The sequence below is a fragment of the Nomascus leucogenys genome, chromosome 2 (assembly GCF_006542625.1).
Source record: "Nomascus leucogenys isolate Asia chromosome 2, Asia_NLE_v1, whole genome shotgun sequence".
NCBI classification, from domain to species: domain Eukaryota; kingdom Metazoa; phylum Chordata; class Mammalia; order Primates; family Hylobatidae; genus Nomascus; species Nomascus leucogenys.
Genome location: NC_044382.1, coordinates 139,085,800 through 139,105,762, shown reverse-complemented (window position 1 = coordinate 139,105,762; position 19,963 = coordinate 139,085,800). Strand labels below are relative to the sequence as shown.

The 19,963-nt window shown below is 39.9% G+C and overlaps 1 protein-coding gene across 2 annotated transcripts in view; it reads right to left on the bottom strand.

Annotated features, from left to right (window-relative positions):
• CDC42SE2 (CDC42 small effector 2) overlaps positions 1–19,963 on the bottom strand; it is a 124,737-nt gene that overhangs the window by 78,905 nt on the left and 25,869 nt on the right. The window lies entirely within an intron of this gene.

The window sequence follows — 19,963 nt, the reverse complement described above, 5'->3', positions numbered from 1 at the left end:
AAAGCGTCCAAATAAACCTATAAGCCTTAACACAGTAGATAAAACATGCCTAAAATCTAACATGTCTAACCTGAACTGACAATACTAAAGCCACTCTTTCCTCAGTCTTTGTCATCTCAATAAATCACACCATAATGCATATAACTTCCGCTCAAGCCACAAACATAAAGTCCCACATACTCTTCCTTGTTTCCCAAAGCCATCATCAAGGCAATGGCTCTCCCTCCAAAACACATAATTTTAACAGATTCTTAGAATTCCAGCCATAAAAACAAACAGCAATTCATCCTTCATAATCAATTACTTTGCTGAAATTGCCTATAAATTTAACACCTTAAATAATGGTAGCTTGAAGTGTCAAGGTTCCGTATTATGAAGAATACTGGTACTTCATTAAAGGAAAAATGAATTTCATTAAAGGAAAAATGAAAACCACTGGGGTTCCTGAATCTCACTCCTTGCAAGATATTGATATTACATTTTATAAACTTACACATTTCTTCAACTCTAAACTGACAGTGAACTAAGAGGCTATGCTAACTCTGATAACGAAATTAGGAAAACCAAAAGACTACTATTAATAGAATAAATAAATTTAGGAAGGTTGCAGGATCAATACTCAAAAATCAAGATTAATACTCAAAAATCAATTCTATTTCTACAGAACACTTGTACAAAGAATAATCAGAAGCCAGGCACGGTGGCTCATATGTATAATCCCAGCACTTTGGGAGGCCAGGGTGGGATGATTGCTTGAGGCCAGGATTTTAAGACCAGCCTGGAAAACATAGGGAGGCCCTGTTTCAACAACAAAAAAAATGTTTTAAGTTAACCAGGTATGGCGGAGCATGCCTGTAGTCCTAGCTACTCAGGAGGCTGTGGTGGGAGGATTACTTGAGCCCAGGAGTTCGAGGTTACAGTGAGCTATGATTGTGCCACTGAACTCCAACCTCAGCAACAGAGCCAGATCCTGTCTCCAAAAAAAAAAAAAAAAAACAAAAAAAAAGGACAATCATTTAAAAAATAATTTCATTTGTAGTATAAAAATACGAATTATGAAGAAATTATCAAATTATGTGCAAAAACATACAGAGTAATATTATGTTCATAGATCAATGAAGTCAATGATGTTAACATGTCGATTCTCCCCAATTTAATCAATATAGTCAACACAATTCTAATAAAAATCCCAGCTGACCTTTTTGTAGAAGAAACTGGCATGTTTATTCTAAAATCCTACAGTTTAGTCGGGCATGGTGGTACACACATGTAATCCCAGCTACTCGGAAGGCTGAGGCAGGAGGATCGCTTGAACCCAGGAGACAGGGGTTGCAGTGAGCCAAGATCATGCCACTGCACTACAGCCAGGGTGACAGAGTGAGACTCTGCCTCAAAATAAATAAAATAAATTAATTAAATAAAATCATATGGAAATGCCAAAGAGCTAGATCAATCAAAATGGCTTTTAAAAAGGGCAGAAATTTTGGAAGCCTTATACAACCAGAATTCAAGGTTTATTATAAAGCTACAAAAACATTGTACTAGCATGCGGAGAGACTTAACAGGTCAATAAAACAAAACTGAGAGTCCAGAAATACAACTACACACATGTGGTCAACTTATTTTCCATAAGGGTACTAAGGCAATCCAGCAGAGAAAGGATAGCTTTCTCAACAAATGAAGCTGGAACAAATGAATATTCATACCGCATGCCAAAATTAACTCGAAATCAATCACAGACCTAAAGGTAAAACCATAAAACTTCCATAAAATCTTTGTGGCCTTATCTTAGGCAAAGATTAGTAAACTAAAACACAACAGCACAATTCACTTAAAAAAGACAAAGTAATAATTTCATTCAAATACTAATTTCTGCTATTTGCAAGACACTGTTAACAGAATGAAAGATAAGCCTCAGAAATAAAAGGCATCCAAATAGAAAAGGAAGAAGAGAGGGGCCAGGCGCAGTGGCTCATGCCTGTAATCCCAGCACCTTGGGAGGCCAAGGCGGGCGGATCACCAGGTCAGGAGATCGAGACCATCCTGGCTGACATGGTGAAACCCCGTCTCCACTAAAAATACAAAAAATCAGCCGGGCGTGGTGGCGGACACCTGTAGTCCCAGCTACTCAGGAGGCTGAGGCAGGAGAATGGTGTGAACCCGGGAGGCAGAGCTTTCAGTGAGCCAAGATCATGCCACTGCACTCCAGCCTGGGTGACAGAGCAAGACTCCGTCTAAAAAAAGAAAAAGAAAACGAAGAAGAGAAATTGTATCTGTTTGCTGACGACATGATCTTATATGTAGAAAACCCTAAAGCTTCCACCAAAAAACTGTTAGAACTGATAAATGAAGTAAAGTTGCAGGGTACAAAATCAACAGACAAAAATCAGTAGCATTTCTTTACACTAACAACTAATAATCTGGAAAAAAAATTTAGAAATCAACTCTATTCACAATAGCCTCCAAAAAGTATATATATTTAGGAGTAAATTTAACCAAGGAGGTGAAAGATCTGTATGCTGAAAACTATAAAACATTGATGAAAGAAACTGTAGACAACACAAATAAATGTAATGGTATCCCATGTTCAGGGATGGAAATCATTAATATTGTTAAAATGTCTACAATACCCAAAGCAATTTACAGATTGAATGCAATCTCTATCAAAATTCCAGTGCTGTTTTTCACAGAAATAGAAAAAATAATCCTAAAATTCATATAAAACCACAAAAGACGTCAAACAGACAAAGCAATCTTGAGCAAAACAAAGCTGGAGACATCACACTACCTAGTTTCAAAATCTACTACAAACTATAGTAATCAATACAGAATGTACTGGCATAAAAACAGAAACACTGACCAACAGAACAGGACAGAAAGCCCAGAAATAAACCTACAAATTATGGTCAACTGGCTTTCAACAAAGTTACCAAGAACACACAACAGAGAAAGGACAGTCTCTTCAATACAGCAGTCTCCCCTCATCTTTGAGGGATACGTTCCAAGACCCCCTGCGGATAGGAACCCTAGACATACCATGTTTATTCAATCTGATAAACCAGACAGCTACTAAGTGACTAATGAGCAGGTAGCATACACAGCATGGATATACTGGACAAGGGATGATTCATTTCCCAGGCAGGACAAGGCAGGACGGCACAAGATTTCATCACACTACTCAGGATGGCACATAATTTAAAACGTAAGAATTGTTTATTTTCTGGAATTTTCCATACTCTATTTTCAGATCATGGTTGATCAAGGTCAACTCAAACTGCAGAATGCAAAACCACAGATAAGGTGAGACTACTGTAAATGGTGCTAGGAAAACTGGATATCCACAAGGAAAAGAATAAAATTGACTATAATCTCACACCATATACAAAAATTAACTCGGAATGGATTAAAAACTTAAATGTAAGACCTGAAACTGTCAAACTACTAGAAGAAAACAAAGGAAAATAGTTACATGACATTGGTCTGAGCAATTTTTAGTTTTTTTAGATATAACCCCAAATATACAGGCAACAAAGGCAAAAATAAACAGGAATCATCAACTAAAAAGCTTCTGCACAGCAAAGGAAACAATTAATAGATTAAAGAGACAATCCACAGACTGAGAGAAAATATTTAAAAACCATATATCTGATAAAGGGCTAATATCCAAAATATATAAGGAACTCAAACTGAATAGCAAGAAAACAACCTCATCAAAAAACGGGCAAAGGACCCAATAGACACTTCTCAAAAGAAGACAATAAACAGATGAATCACAGCAAATCACGAGCAGCCAAGTTTCAGCCAATCACAGGCTGCCAACTGATCAGACCATGTTCAAATAAGGCAAAGAAGGAACTGTTAACTCATCAATCTATATACGTACTTGCTTCTCTTTTCTGTCTATACTTACTGCCCAGGTTGCACAGCAGAGCTCTCTGAACCTTTTCTGGTTCTGAGTGCTGCCCAATTCATATACCATTCTTTGCTCAAATAAATTCTGCTACATTTACATTGTCTAAAGTTTTTCTTTTAACATAGAGACAAAAACTGGAAACAATTCATCAACTGGTGAATGGATAAACCTGTGGTATACACTACTCTCAATAAAAAAGAATTATTTTATACACCCATCAACATGGATGAATCTCAAAATAATTACGCTGAGTCAAAGAAGCCACACAAAGAGTATATACTGCATAATTTATACAAAATTCTAGAAAATAGAAACTAATCTCTACTGGTAGAAAAGCAGATCAGCTAATTTCCTAGGAATGTGGGTGAGTGGGCAAAAGGAGGGCCTACAAAGGGCTGAGAAGAAACTTTTGGGGTATATTTCCAGTATCTTCAGTGTGGTTATGATTTCACAGGAATATACATATGCCAAAACTTATCAAGCTTAACACTTGAAATATATGCATTTAATTTTATGTTTAAATATTAATAACTGGTAGCAAGCCTGGTTAAAATGAAAAGCAAGATCATTTTAATGCATTAAATTTGAAAATTATGGCCACAATCTTTCTCTTCAGAAAACAGCTCTTCCAAAAGTATAATATCTCAATGCTAAGGATCAGAAACACAATTACTAATCACAAAGAAAGCATATGCCAAAAACAGTACTCTAACTAACCTAGTATAATACAATTTGGCATGGGAAAAAGGAAATGTGGTGGATTTCAACATTGTTAATTCAATTATAGTCCAGAGTACCTCAGTCCTCCATTACATTTGGTAGAAGTTAGATTTAAAATACTGTCATTTCATTGTTGACCAAAAAGACATTTTAATATAATCATTCAATGAGTGTCATGCGGATACCATTACTAAAATGGACTTCATATTCTGCTTAGAATTCATGAAAACGTTCTGAAAACAGATCCAATCTAACTGCTAAGTACTGGTATGCCTTGCTGCTTTTTGTATCATATTAAATGCCACCTCTATCCCCATCTGCCTGTCATTTATACTGAAAAGACGGAGAAAAATGAATTATTTCCTTAGCTGAATTTAACCACTAAGTTTTTTTTAGGCCGGGTGCAGTGTCTCATGCCTGTAATGCCAGCACTTTGGGAGGCCAAGGTGGGAGGACTGTTTGGGCCCAGGAGTTCAAGACAAGCCTGGCCAATGTAGAGAGAACCCAGCTCTACAAAAAATACAGAATTTAAAAAATAAAAATAATAATAAATTAGCCTGGCATGGTGGTGCATGCCTGTGATCCCAGCTACTTGGGAGGCTGAGGTGCAAGGACTGCTTGGGCTGGGAAGGTCAAGGTTGCAGTGAGCTGTGATCATGTCACTACACTCCAGCCTGGGCAACAGAGCAAGACTGTCCCAAAAAAAAAAAAAGAAAATTATTTTAGACAGAAGCCAAAGTGTACACTCCATCTCTATGCAGAGACTTCTAGTCTCCAAGATAATCAGTCTCAGTTCCATCATATTGCTATGAAGACAAGACTGCATTTTTAAAGAAATTAAGTTATCCATGCTATGTCTAAATACTTTTAGGGCAGTCACAAAGAAAAATTATGCTAGTTTTGCATCATCCCAAATGGCACAACTCCAATGAATGAGTACAGGCTGTATGTTCTACCTATTAGTACATCTTTCTGTTGTCACTGCTGCCTAAAAGTGGAATGTCCTGCCTTAGGGTATCTTTTATCAGAGGTCAGGATGTTAGGATGATGATTCAAAAGTCCTATTGATAGATGATTTAGACAAACTTTATTTAAGATTCCTTCCAAACCTCAGATCTTCTTATAAATTAAAAACAAAATCGATTTTTAAGTGCCCAATACACTACAATTCAAAAGTCTTAAATTTCAGCTGATAAACTACAAGAAGCCAAAGTCATAAGCCTTCCAGTAACATTTTGAGTACTTTCCACTTTTCCTCAAGAAACAGTAGCTTAAATTATCAGGCCTTGACCCTGTTAAATCACTCTGACATTGAATGAAAAATAAGTATTTAAATACATATCCCATTTTTATGCATGATCCTTTAACGTCAAATACCAATTCCTTTCTTCTTCTCAAAGAAATAGAGATCTGTCAGGGACAAATATAGACCTGTAAGAAATCTAGTTCAATTTCCTCACTTTACAGGCCCAGAAAGGTAAAGAAATTAGACTTAAAATTACATAATTAGTACAATGTCTATTAGCACTGCAATAAATCACTGTCATTTATTTCCTCTGTGAATACACTGTGAAGAAATGCATATAATCATTCACTTAAACAGTTTAAGTGAAAAGTCATCTGGGCAATAATGTAGCCAGTGGCGACACTAAGACTCAAGACATTTTTGTTTGATTCTTGCTATTATTTGCTGGTGCTGTTAACATTCCAAGACCCTAAAAGTGTAAGATGTAGTTGAGTTACAGAAGTGGGTACAGGTGAGGGTAGCTGTAAACGAGGCAAAAATGTTAAAGGGGAAAGAAGCTATTTCTAATTGCTGGAGTTTCAGAATCTGCTTGTCTTAAAAAAAAAAAAAAAACAGTCATGAGGCAACAAAAATGGACTACTCCTGGTAAGTCATAATGATACAACTACTTTGTAAACAATTTCGCAACTTTCTTATAAAGGTATATATACATTTACCATGCTCCCCAACAAACCCACTCCTAAAAGAAATGAAAACATGTTCAGACAAAGAATATGGCTAAAGAAGGCAGTATAGAATACCAGTTAAGAAAAGAGGTGCTGGTCGGACACGGTAGCTCAGGCCTGTAATCCCAGAACTTTGGGAGGCTGAGGTGGGTGGATCACTTGAGGTCAGGAGTTCGAGACCAGCCTGGCCAACATGGTGAAACCCCCGTCTCTACTAAAAACACAAAAATTAGGCTGGGCACGGTGGCTCACACCCGTAATCCTGGCACTTTGGGAGGCCGAGGCGGGCGGATCACCCGAGGTCAGGAGTTCGTGACCAGCCTCACCAACATGGAGAAACCCCGTTTCTACTAAAAATACAAAATTAGCGGGGCGTGGTGGTGCATGCCTGGAATCCCAGCTACTAGGGAGGCTGAGGCAGGAGAATCTCTTCAACCCAGGAGGCGGAGGTTGCAGTGAGCCGACATCACACCATTGCACTCCAGCCTGGGCAACAAAAGCAAAACTCCGTCTCAAAAAAAAAAAAAAAAAAAAAAAAAAAAAAATTAGCCAGGCAGTAGTGGTGCGTGCCTGTAATCCCAGCTACTCGGGAGGATGAGGCAGGAGAATTGCTTGAGCCAGAGAGGCAGAGGTTGCAGTGAGCCAAGATCTCGCCACTGCACTGCAGTTTGGGCAACAGAGTAAACAAAATAAAATAAAGTAAGATAAAGAAAAAAAGAAAAAGGAGGTGCTGCTATCAAAATGTCTTCAGGGTTTGAAATCTGGCTCTGCCACTTACTAAGCGTACTGATTTCGGACAGGTTATTCCCCTCTCTCCATGCCTCAAAAAATAGGGGTATCAGAATGGGAAGGGGGCTTAATATTATGATGATACATTATGCTAGCAATTAGCAAGTCAGAGTTGTTTTTTAGTCAGAGGACTTTTAACTTTTTTAATTTTTTTTTTTTTTTTGAGACGGTGTCTTGCTCTGTCTCCCAAACTGGAGTGCAGTGGCGTGATCTTGGCTCACTGCAACCTCCACCTCCCAGGTTCAAGTGATTCTCCTGCCTCAGCCTCCTGAGTAGCTGGAATTAACAGGCGTGTGCCACCATGCCCAGCTAATTTTTATATTTTTAGTAGAGACAGGGTTTCACCATGTTGATCAGGCTGGTCCCGAACTCCTGACCTCCTGATCTGCCCGCCTCGGCCTCCCAAAGTGCTGGGATTACATATATGAGCCACCACACGCAGCCCTTTTAAAATTTTTTAATTGAAATATAATTGTTTATATTTATGGGGTACATAGTGATGTTTCAGTAAATAAAATGTATAGTGGTCAGGGTAATTGGCATATCCACCATTTCAAACATTTATCATTTCTTTGTGTTGGGAACATTCAATAATTCTCCTTTTAGCTATTTGAAGCTATATGTTATTAGCTATAGTCATCCTCCCGGGCCATAGAACACTAGAACGTATTCCTCCTATCTAGTTGTAATTTTGTATTCTTTAACCCCATCTCTCCTCTCTCCTTCTTCCCCCTACCCTTGCCAGTCTCAGAGGACATTTTAAAACACATATATACACCCACAGCAATGGTGGTGTACAATACAGTATTTAAGAGTTTATGTGTATTTTGTGTATGGTCAAATAAATATAGTTTCCAATTCTGACTGCCACAGAGAATTGCTGGGAAGTTATCTCCCTGAGATTTGGTTTCACTAACTATAAAACGAAGACAATGCCAGCTCAGAGAGTTATTGTAAGAATGTAGTGAGATGTATAAAGTGTTTACTTATTACAATGCTTGACATATGATAGCTAAAAAACGGAAACTATTTTATTATGCAATACGTACATTATAACTAGAATGACCATTCATCCTTCTTAGCTTATGATAGTCACAATTTATGCCAATTTTTAAATATAATTTGTTTTTGTTTTTTTTTTTTGAGACAGAGTCTCGCTCTGTCGCCCAGGTTGGAGTGCAGTGGCGTGATCTCGGCTCACTGCAAGCTCCACCTCCCAGGTTCACGCCATTCTCCCGCCTCAGCCTCCCGAGTAGCTGGGACTACAGGCGCCCGCCACCACGCCCAGCTAAGTTTTTGTATTCTTAGTAGAGACGGGTTTCACCGTGTTAGCCAGGATGGTCTCAATCTCCTGACTTCATGATCCGCCCGCCTGGGCCTCCCAAAGTGCTGGGATTACAGGCGTGAGCCACCGTGCCCGGCCTACAACATAATTATTAATGGCCATTCTCTATCTTGATATGTTCCAGTTTAGATGATAAATTACATGGTCACCCTAATTTATAACCAAAATACTGCGAGATTTTTCCTTTATTTAGTTCTTTGTTCTCTTCCTCCCTTTTTAGTGACATTTTCTCTTTCTTATCCAACTCACTATCCCCCTTTTCCAACCTCTCTCTTGCTCTCACTTGTTCTCACTCCCCTTATCCAGGTGCTTGGCAAACTCAATGCTGCAAGTCCAGGTTCTTCTGTGGTCCTAAACTCCTCAGTAATGTCATGTTTTTCAAATCTTATCTTTCTCAAATTCCCATCCATCCTTTCACTGAATTCCAGAATAAAAGCTAGTGACCCTAAAAACACTACCACGATCACCAACAATGAGATTAATATTTTAGTTCTCTAAGGATAACAACACTTTAACAGGGAACTCCGAGAGAGACAACACCTTAAGCCAAAGTAGAGAAACTAACAGCATAAATGTCAGATACTGTGACAGGCTGGGTAGGATAGACCATTTGAGAACTTTACTCTTCGAATCAAATAATTTAGGTGGGTTTCTACTAAATACCTATATCAGAACAGCCCTGATTCCCTCCTTTCTGCTGGTTCTCAGATAATCCAGTCGAAACACCAAAGGCTCAAAAACTAACATTACATTAACAGTTCTTAAGGGTTTTGTCCTATGCCCTCATCTTTCACTCTACAAATACTCCCCTAGGTTATTTCAATCACTCCCCAGAGTTCGATTACCATCAATGCTGATCGCCAAATCTACATTTCCAGCCCACAGCTGTCTCCAGCCCAAAGCCCTCCAGCCTAGGTGTCTTTTAGTTTAGCCTCACACCCAGCGGCATGTAGTACAGCTCCACAGGATGTGCTACCTCTACTTCAAACTTTACTGAACCCTGATTCTTAACTGAACTCTGCTTCTTCCTTACCACTACCCCACTCCAATCCTATTCAATTTATTTTCATTAAATTCCTTCTCATCTACCCAGTTTACGAAGCCAGAAACAAGTGTGTTATCCTTAACTTTTGCCTTTCCATCTCATCCCCCACAGCCAAACGACCATGTTCTATTTGTCCAATCTGTTTCTCCCCAACACTAAGTCACCAGTAGAGTTCTAGGCACCACCATCATCTCTAAACAAATACCATAATAGCTACTAACTGACCCCTGGTAACCACTCTTAGTCCCTCCAATTTGTTCCCCATTTTGGCTAGAATGATACTTCTAAAATGAATGTCTGATCATGTTATTCCTGACGTAAAACCCCTTTTAATGACTATTATCCTCAGGAAAGTTTCCTCATATGACTTCTCAGGGCCTTTACCATTTGGTCCCCACATTTCTCTTCAACCTCATTTACTACCTCTTCCATCTGATACCCCATGACTGTGCCATCCAACCATTCTCAATTTCTTTCTGTTGCCTACAGGACATCACACTTACTGTTCACTTCTTTCTGTCTGGCATACTCTTCAGGACTTGATATGGCTATCATTTCCTTCAGGAATCATTCCCCAATCCCCCAAGTCTATTCAGGCCCTCTTCCAATATACCTTGTACCTTCCTTTCAGGGCATTTATATTACAGAGGTTATTAATCCTGGCTGCACCTCCAAATAATGGGAGAAACTTAGTCCCAGAATTTCAGATTCAGAAATGTGGGAAAATGGCATTCAATCTGGGTGTCAAATTCAGCTTAGCAAAAAGCACAAGGGGAAGATATGACAGCCTTCAAAGATTTGTAGGTCTTAGCATAGCATGGGAAAGAGGAAGCCAACTTGTTATGGGGTACCAAAGATGGTGGTAACAAAGCCACTACACAGAAGTTTCAGGAAGGCAATTTTTGGTTTAAAAAAAGAAAGAACTATCTACAAGTCTAACTGCCCCCAAAAAGATACTGGGATGCCTAGAAAGTGGTGAATTCATGGTCACTAGAGGTTTTTAAGTATCAGGGACACTAAAAGAATTCCTATATTTGTGATGTCATACTAAATAATATCCAAAGTTCAAATCAATTCTAAGATTCTACGACACCTAAATTCATAAAATATTTTAAAGATGCCAGGCACGGTGTTTCACGCCTGTAATCCAAGCACTTTGGGAGGCCAAGGTGGGTGGATCACCCGAGTTTGGGAGTTCAAGACCAGCCTCACCAACATGGAGAAACTCCATCTCTACTTAAAACAAAAAAAAAACAAAAAAAAAAATTAGCCAGGCGTGGTGGTGCATGCCGGTAATCTCAACTACTCAGGAGGCTGAGGCAGGAGAATCACTTGAACCTAAGAGGCAGAGGTTGTGCTGAGCCAGTATCGTGCCATTGCACTCCAACCTGGGCAACAAGAGAAAAACTCAAAAAAAAAAAAAAAAAAAAAAAAATTTAAAGATGACTAGACAGCAGCTGAATGAAAGCACATTACTCTAACCCACTCTAACAGGAAGCATAACTTCCAAAAAAATTAGATTTAACTGCCTATTTTACAAATAACTCAGTGAAACTACCACAAAAATAGCTAAATACATTACGTTTTCGTGTATTAATAAACTTTTTAAAGAAAAAAATGAAAAACTGTCAATAAGATTGGAAATAGGGAGAGTCTCCTAGTTTTTATTTGACCCTATGTGAAAAAACAAAAGAAACCAAGATGCCGATTTGTCAATCTATTATTTCTCAAAGGGTAAAATGACATCAAAAAGGCTTTTTCAGGATGTGGTAACTTCTATAATTTTTATAAGTTTTTATTTTTATTTATTTATTTACTTATTTATTTTTGAGATGGAGTCTTGCTCTGTCACCCAGGCTGGAGTGCAGTGGCACAATCTTGACTCACTGCAAGCTCTGCCTCCCGGGTTCCCGCCATTCTCCTGCCTCAGCCTCCCAAGTAGCTGGGACTACAGGCGCCCGCCACCACGCCCAGCTAGTTTTTTTGTATTTTTAGTAGAGACGAGGTTCACCGTGTTAGCCAGGATGGTCTCGATCTCCTGATCTCGTGATCCACCCGCCTCGGCCTCCCAAACTGCTGGGATTACAGGGGTGAGCTACCCCGCCTGGCCAGGATGCAGTAACTTTTAAAAAGACTTTGTACACTGACAAATATTTGTTTTCTCATATATACATGAGAAAGAGGGAAAGATGAGAAAGAGTTAAAGGTTTCTTAATGCCTTATGTAATTATAACAGCTATGGGTACAAGAAAAACCATGGAGAAGAATGGAACAAAATAACGGCCTCATTCTCTCTGCTGTCATATTTTATTGTATCTTCAGGTCAAAGTGATCTGGAAAGAAGCCATTTTTGCACGAGAAAGAACAAAAATGCAAAAAAAAAGAATATAAAGTATTTAATCTGAAGTCATCCATTTCCTATAACTTTTATAAAAGGCACAAAAAATGTCTAAATTAGTTACTGTCATCTTTAACTCACTACTATTTATATCTCCATACTTTTATTTTACAACTTAGAGAAAACATTCTACTTTCATCAAAATTTTAGTTTTAATAAATATGCTGCAAACTTAGGTTGGATTTATTAAGAGAAGTGGAGTGGTCTTTTCTCCCCACAAGGAAATCTTTTATAATAATCTGTAAAAAAAAAAAAAAAAAAAAAGAAAAAGAACTGGCAAAACATTATCTTTCCATACAGCTTTACAAAACACATTTTCATATATGAAAAACTACTACAGAGAAGCAACATAATCAAACTGGAAAGCCTCTGTTATGGGTTGAATTTGCCCGCTCCTCTCCCAAAGATGTGTTGAAATCCTAAACCCCCCAGTACCTCTGAATGTGACCTTATGTTGCAGATGTTACTAGTTAAGATGAGATCATACTGGAGTAGAGTGGGCCCCTAATCCAATATGATTGTTGTCCTTTCAAGAAGCCAACTGTATGAAAACAGAGACACAGAGGGAGAAGGCCATGTGATGACAAAGGCAAGAGACTGGAGTTAAGCAGCTACAAGCCAACAACTGCCAGCAAACCATCTGAAGCTAAGGTAAAGCAAGAAAGGTTTCCCCTCCAGGTTTCATGGGGAACACAGCCCTGTTGACACCCTGATTTTGGACTTCTAACCTTCAGAACTGTGAGACAACACATTTCTGTTGTCTTAAGCCACCTAGTTTGTGATACCTTGTTGTGGCAAACCCAGGAAATGAATACAGCCTCCATTTGATGAGGAGAGCAAAAAAAGTCACAGAAATCTAAGTGTTATGATCATGTTCACTATAATCCATTACCCAATCAAAACAGGATTTTAGCCTTGCTACAGTGTGGTCACTCTCAACATGGTCTCCAGCTCATCAAAATGGAACTCATGTTTCTATTAAATATCCCATTTATTCAGTATCTAGGCTAGACAGTTATCTAGGCCACCAAGTTTCATAAAAGTGTGTCTGTTTTCCCATGTGTTATGGGACAGTCATGTTCTTACTTTATATTGTACGTATTTTGACCAGATAGTACACACCCATAATAAAACTGGATAAAAAGAAATGTGGTGGCCGGGTGCGGTGGCTCATGCCTGTAATCCCAGCACTTTGGGAGGCCGAGGTGGGCGGATCATGAGGTCAGGAGATTGAGACCACCCTGGCTAACACAGTGAAACCCCGTCTCTACTAAACAAAATAGAAAAACTTAGCTGGGCATGGTGGCGGGCACCTGTAGTCCCAGCTACTGGGGAGGCTGAGGCAGGAGAATGGCGTGAACCCGGGAGGTGGAGCTTGCAGTGAACCGAGATCGTGCCACTGCACTCCAGCCTGGGCGACGGAGCGAGACTCTGTCTCAAAAAAAAAAAAAAAATGTGTTTCACCCTCACTCTTCTATCCACAAATCATCCTGTTCCCCGCTCCAGAGACAAACATTATTACTAGTTTATTCTATGTTTTTCCAGTAAGATTCCATGCATTTATAAAAACACTATATATATTATGTATATGACACATTTAAATGGTAGCATACTCTACACATTCTGAATCTTTTGCTAACCACTTCACATGTGTCTTGGAGACCATTCTGTGTCTGTAGAATTTACTTTTCATTTGCAGTACAATATTCCATTACATGGCTGCACCATAATATATTTAACCAATTCTCTACAGATAGACATTCATGTCACTGCCAATACTTATCTTTATCACAATGATGCTGTAATAGCTTTTTTTGTTCTTGTTTTTTGTTTTGTTTTGGGTTTTGTTGTTTTTTTTTTTTTTTCAAAGTCTCAATCTGTCGCCCAGGCTGGAGTGCAATGGCATGAACTTAGCTTACTGCAACCTCCACCTCCTGGGTTCAAGCGATTCTCGTGCCTCAGTCTCCCAAGTAGCTAGGATTACAGGTGCCCGCCTCCATGCCTGGCTATTTTTTTTTTTTTTTTTTTTTGAGACTTAGTCTCACTCTGCCACCCAGAATAGAGTGCAGTGGCATGATCTTGGCTCACTGCAACCTCTGCCTCCCGGGTTCAAGCGATTCTCCTGCTTCAGCTTCCCGAGTCGCTGGGACTACAGGTGCATGCCACCAGGCCTGGCTAATTTTTTGTATTTCTAGGATAGACAGGGTTTCACCATGTTAGCCAGGATGCTCTTGATCTCCTGACCTCATGACCCGCCCACCTCGGCCTCCCAAAGTGCTGGGACTACAGGCGTGAGCCACTGCGCCCAGCCTAATTTTTCTATTTTTAGTAGAGACGGACTTCTGCCATGTTGGCCAGGCTGGTCTTGAACTCCTGACCTCAAGTGATCCGCCCACCTCAGCCTCCCAAAGTGCTGGAATTACAGGCGTGAGCCACCACACCCAGCCATGTACTGGCTTTTTATTGTCCTTTCACTGAACTCTTTCTTTGCCATTCTATTTATAACTGCAATCTCTTGTTCCCTACCCTAGTAGTCACCATCTCCCTCCCATGCTTTATTTTTCCTCATAGCACTTTTTTAAGTTATCTGGCATTCTATATATTTTACTCATTTGTTGCTTGTCTACATCAACTAGAATGTAGGGCTCCATAAACACAAGGACTTTTGTCTCTTTCATTCGAAGCTAAATCCCTAGTACCTGAGTGTCTGGCAAATAGCTAGTGCGCAGTAAGTATTTATTCAATAACTGAATGTTTTTATTTGATCCCAGAAAAGGGACAACATACCTTTCCTTCAAGGCAAAGTAAGTCACAGTCCCCAAGCTGATGAGTAATTTGTCCTCTTTATCTTGTATTAATTTTCTATATTATGTCAAATAAGATTATTATATTTTTGTGTGATCCAGATTTGGATTACACAGAGTGTATCAGACTGGATATACTCTGTGAAGCCAGGAATTCCCAATTTAATTCAGCCTATCCGCTTAAAGATAATGTTTTCTGGTCTTTCTCAATATTGTGCATACTTTTCAAACAGTGTATACTTGACTCTACATCCTTGTATGTAGTGGCGCTCCTGCATTGACAATATCATTAACACACAATTTCTTCTACCAGCTGTACATTTTCACCAGAAGAGTGGCTCAGTGTGACATTACTTCCAGTAAATACAGGGGGTCCTGAAATGCCAACTAGCTTATCTTAAGGCAGCAATACATGTCGAATTTGTCCCAGTTGCCTTCATAAGGAGTTAAGACATGCAGTAAGTTGCATCACTCTATGGCAGAGCGATCAGTCTGTATTTCAGTCAGGACCTGGCACACCAGGGCCTAAAAGTAAAATGGATTGTTGACAAACTGTTCATTGGGAAGGGGAGAAGGTAATACTTCACAGAAAAATAAAGAACATAAGAAAAATAAGTTCCTACTTGTCTTAGCCTGTTCAGGCTGCTATAACAAAATACCATAAACTAGGTAGCCTATAGACAATGAAAATTTGTTTCTCATAGTTGTGGAAGCTGGGAAGTCCAGGATCAAGGCACTGGTGGATTCAGAGTCTGGTGAGGGCCCACTCTTTTTTTTTTTTTTTTTGAGACGGAGTTTTGCTCGTCACCCAGGCTGGAGTGCAGTGGCATGATCTCCGCTCACTGCAACCTCCGCCTCCCGGGTTCAAGCGATTCTCCTGCCTCAGCCTCCCCAGTAGCTGGGATTACAGGCACCTGCCACCACGTCTACCTAATTTTTGTATTTTTAGTAGAAACAGGGTTTCACCATGTTGGGCAGGCTAGTCCGGAACTCCTGACCGCAGGCGATCCGCCGGTCTTGGCCTCCCAAAGTGCTGGGATTACAGACGTGAGCCACCACGCCCGGCTGAGGGCCCACTTTCTCTTAGACGGTACCTTCTCACTGTATCTTCACATGGTAGAAGGGTAGAGCTAACTCTCTGGGGTCTCTTTTACAAGGGCATTAATCCCATTCATGAGGGCCTAATCATCTCTTAAAGGCCTCACCTCCTATTACCATCAAGTTGGGGGTTAGAATTTCAACATATGAATTTGGGGGTGGGGAAGAGAGACGCAAATGTTCAGATCAGAGCATTATTCATCTTTAGATTATTAAAATCTGACAAATGTGCAAGTAATATTATCAAAATATATATGTTCAATCATTCAACATTCAGATGAACAACTATGTTCTTTTGCTGTATTATAGTTTGCTTTTTTTTTTTTTGAGACAGGGTCTCGCACTGTCACCCAGGCTGAGTGGGTGCAGTCTCAGCTCACTGCAGCCTCAATCTCCCGTGCTCAAGCGATCCTCCTACCTTAAGCTCCCAAGAAGCTGGGACTACAGGTGTATGCCACCACACCAGGCTGATTTTTATTTTATTATTATTTTTTTTGGTAGAGATGGGGTTTTGACATATTTCTCAGACTGGTCTTGAACTATCACCTGAGATCTGCCAACCTCAGCCTCCCAAACTGCTGGGATTACAGGCACAAGCCACCACACCCAGCCCTAACTGTGTACTTTTGAAATTACGAAGTTTTTTTGCTTTTTTGTTTTTTTTTGAGATGAGTCTCACTCTGTCACCCAGGCTGGAGTGCAGTCTCAGCTTACTGCAACCTCCGCCTCCCAGGTTCAAGCGATTCTCCTGCCTCAGCCTCCTGAGTAGTTGGGACAACAGGCATGCGCCACCATGCCCAGCTAATTTTTTATTTTTAGTAGAGATGGGGTTTCACCATGTTAGCCAGGATGGTCTCAATCTCTTGACCTCATGATCCGTCCGCCTCTGCCTCCCAATGTGCTGGGATTACAGGCGTGAGCTACCATACCCGACCAAAGATATTCATTTTTAAGATGCTTAATAATCAAGAGTTAATTCCAAGAGAACATAACAGACTGGTTTCCTAACTAATTTCTCCCCACTTCTACATATGTACAACCTTGTCTATTACCAAGTGCCAAATAACCCCTTAACTTACCAAAGAAATCATCAGAAAGGCTGATGAGTCCTGGGTGGTGTTTGTTACATCAGTATTTTTGAAGGGTTATTTGTATTTAAAGAGCAGAGGGAAAAGGTAATATAAAACTTGAAAGATTACTTAGATCTAAATGGCAGTCTTGATCTTACACGTATTTTGAAAACTGTTTCTAAAGAAGAATTCATATTTTTAAAAAAGTTATGGCTATAAAACAATAATTTGGAGATTTACTTCTTTAATGAGAAAAAGGAGCATGCTGGACTCTATAATGTTAGATTTAGTCTTTTAATGTACCAAACTGAGTTCAAGGGAAGGAGAAACAAAAGAGTAACAAACAAAACAAAATAAGGATCAAAGTGAAAACAAATCCTTCAAAAACGTAGTTTTCAATTCCGGGTGGATAGTAAAATAAACTGGTGAGCTTCTAAAGCAATATTAATGCCAAAGTCCCACATCAGACAAATTAATCAATTCCTAGGAGTGGTTCCCAGGAACCTGTGTTTTGTTAAGGGTACCTCCAGACTATTTTAATGTACTGCCAGGGTAGGGAACCACCATTCTGAATTCACGCCACTGCACTCCAGCCTGGGCGACAGAGCCATACCCTGTCTCAAAAAAAAAAAAAAAAAAAAGAAAAAAAGAAAAAAGAAGCCAGTTATACAGTTTCTCAAAACAAAACTTTCAAGGTAAAATTAAAAAGTGAAATAATTTACTTCAAGATAAATACACGATACCATTTAAGGCAGAAGATAAGCTGTTTCCTTAACTCAAGAGTCCTTAACCCAGTATAAGGTTTGATACTTTCCAGGGGGTACACAGGTCTAGACAATTTTAAGGGAATCAATTTTCAGGTCACCAACTGCCTTTTGTGCTCTTCTAAAATTGATGTACCTAAGCACGATTCCTTGTCTCTTCCATCTTTCCTTTCACAATAGCTCTTCTGTGTTATAAAAGAAAGTCAAGGCCAGACACAGTAGCTCACGCCTATAATCCTAGCACTTTGGGAGGTGGAGGCAGGAGGATCGCTTTAGGCCAGGAGGTGAAGACCGCCTAGGCAACATAGTGAGACCCTGTCTCTGCAAAAATAAAATAAAATAATTAGCCAAGAATGGTGGCACGCACCTGTGATCCTAGCTACTCAAAACGCTGAGGCAAAAGGACTACTTGAGCCCAGGAGTTTGAGGATGCAGTAGTGAGCGAGTTATGACTGTGCCACTCTACTACAGCTTAGGTGACAGAACGAGTCCCTGTTTCTAAGAAGGAAAAAAAAAAGTCATTTCTCTTATTCATCTCAAGCTTTAACATGTTCCCTACCTCAAGAAATCTCCAATGCACCAAAAGGACAATTGGGAGAGACCAGGGAAAAGTCTCATGTGAGCAAAACAAGAAATATTGAAAGAAATGATGCCTTATGCTACAAACTCTTTTTTTTTTTTGAGACGGAGTCTCACTCTGTCGCCCAGGCTGGAGTGCAGTGGCGTGATCTCAGCTCACTGCAAGCTCTGCCTCCCGGATTCATGCCATTCTCCTGCCTCAGCCTCCCTAGTAGCTGGAACTACAGGCGCATGCCACCACGCCCAGCTAATTTTTTGTATTTTTTAGTAGAGATGGGGTTTCACCATGTTAGTCAGGATGGTCTCGATCTCCTGACCTCATGATCCGCCCACCTCGGCCTCCCAAAGTGCCGGGATTACAGGCGTGCGCCACTGCACCCGGCCTATGCTACAAACTCTTGACATGACTCCTTGCTTTATCAATCTGTCTTAGAAGTAGAAAGTGAAAGTCACTGAGTGCAGGTACCGATGTGTTTCTTAGAATTAAAAAAAAACCATTTCTGACAAGAAAACATACTCCATTTGGCTGGTTTGACTATGAGGACCAGCAATTAGATTTTATAGCAGTATTTCCCATTAAAGTGAATAAACAAAATCACTTTAAGGTCAAGATCTTGGTCAATACATTATATAAAAACATACACAACAGACAATACACCAGAAACTACATCTTTTGCAACTTTTTAAACTTATGATGAAAGATATTAATGTCAGCTCTAAAATGTATTAAGTAGTTTTTCCAAAAAAAATGTATAGAATACAGGAGCCAAGGCCAGGCACGGTGGCTCACGCCTGTAATCCCAGCACTGTGGGAGGCCGAAGCGGGTGGATCACGAGGTCAGGAGATCGAGACGATGGTGAAACCCCGTCTCTAGTAAAAATACAAAAAATTAGCTGGGCGCGGTGGCAGGCGCCTGTAGTCCCAGCTACCCGGGAGGCTGAGGCAGGAGAATGGCGTGAACCCAGGAGGCGGAGCTTGCAGTGAGCCGAGATCGTGCCACTGCACTCCAGCCTGGGCAACAGAGTGAGACTCTGTCTCAAAAAAAAAAAAGAATACAGGAGCCAAAACGTTTAACAATTACCCTAACTTGCTGACACAGAATACTATTAATAAATAATACGGATCAAAGAAAAGTAATCAACTTGAAAAGTGATGGGGGTAGGAGGAACAAGAACAATCCTTCAATTTCAGTGCCTGAAAATGTCTATACCAAAGCCTCATTCCTTGCTCCTCCAAAGTAGTCAACAGGCATCTCTAAAGCAGTTAAGTTTCCAGGTCCTTGCCAAAATAGTAGGTATCTCTAAAGCAGTTAAGTTTCCAGGTCAATCTAACTTTCTGTTGCAAGCAACAAATGGTACCAGAAGCTAAAAATCCCTAATTTGCTCTCAAATACTTAGTGAAGAATCTACCAGGCCCAGTGGCTCAAACCTATATTCCCAGCTATCTCAGATACTGAGGCAAAAGGA